A 450-nucleotide genomic window follows, 5' to 3' on the forward strand; every position below is an offset into this window, starting at 1 on the left:
AGGTAAGAGTCCAGAATTTGAGTCAAAAGCAGGAAAGATGGGCATTCCTAGGCTGTAAGCTGGGTGAAGTAAAAAACTACATCTGTTTTATTTTGCTTCTGGAACCTCTACCTAGCCAGTGTAGATGCTCTATAAACGTTTGCCTGTCTGGCTGACAGAAATGAAGTCATACCTTCCCAAGGCCTCTCTGACTTCCTCTTTCTCCCTTTTTAGCCCAGAGCTGGGACAAGGAAAGCCAGGGGCTCCCCATTCTCCGGGGTGCAAGGGAGCCACCCACTCCCTTTTCCTCCCTTTGCCTTCCTGGCCACTTGCTGCTGGAGAAAACCCTAATTCCCAGTTGCCGTGACAACTAGAGGCAGTGGCTCACAGCAGGGGTGGGGGAGAAGAGGGAAGCAGCTGGCAGCGCCCACTTTGGGACTGAATGCCTGCTGGGCCCTGGGCGTTGGGAAC

At 53.1% G+C, this 450-nt stretch overlaps 1 protein-coding gene across 3 annotated transcripts in view; it reads right to left on the minus strand.

The window, feature by feature from the left end:
• Nucleotides 1-450, minus strand: part of MPP2 (MAGUK p55 scaffold protein 2) — a 28514-nt gene that overhangs the window by 26381 nt on the left and 1683 nt on the right. The gene's annotated exons all lie outside the window — the stretch shown is intronic.

Source organism: Crocuta crocuta, unplaced genomic scaffold (assembly GCF_008692635.1).
Source record: "Crocuta crocuta isolate KB4526 unplaced genomic scaffold, BGI_CrCroc_1.0 scaffold289, whole genome shotgun sequence".
In the NCBI taxonomy this organism is placed as follows: domain Eukaryota; kingdom Metazoa; phylum Chordata; class Mammalia; order Carnivora; family Hyaenidae; genus Crocuta; species Crocuta crocuta.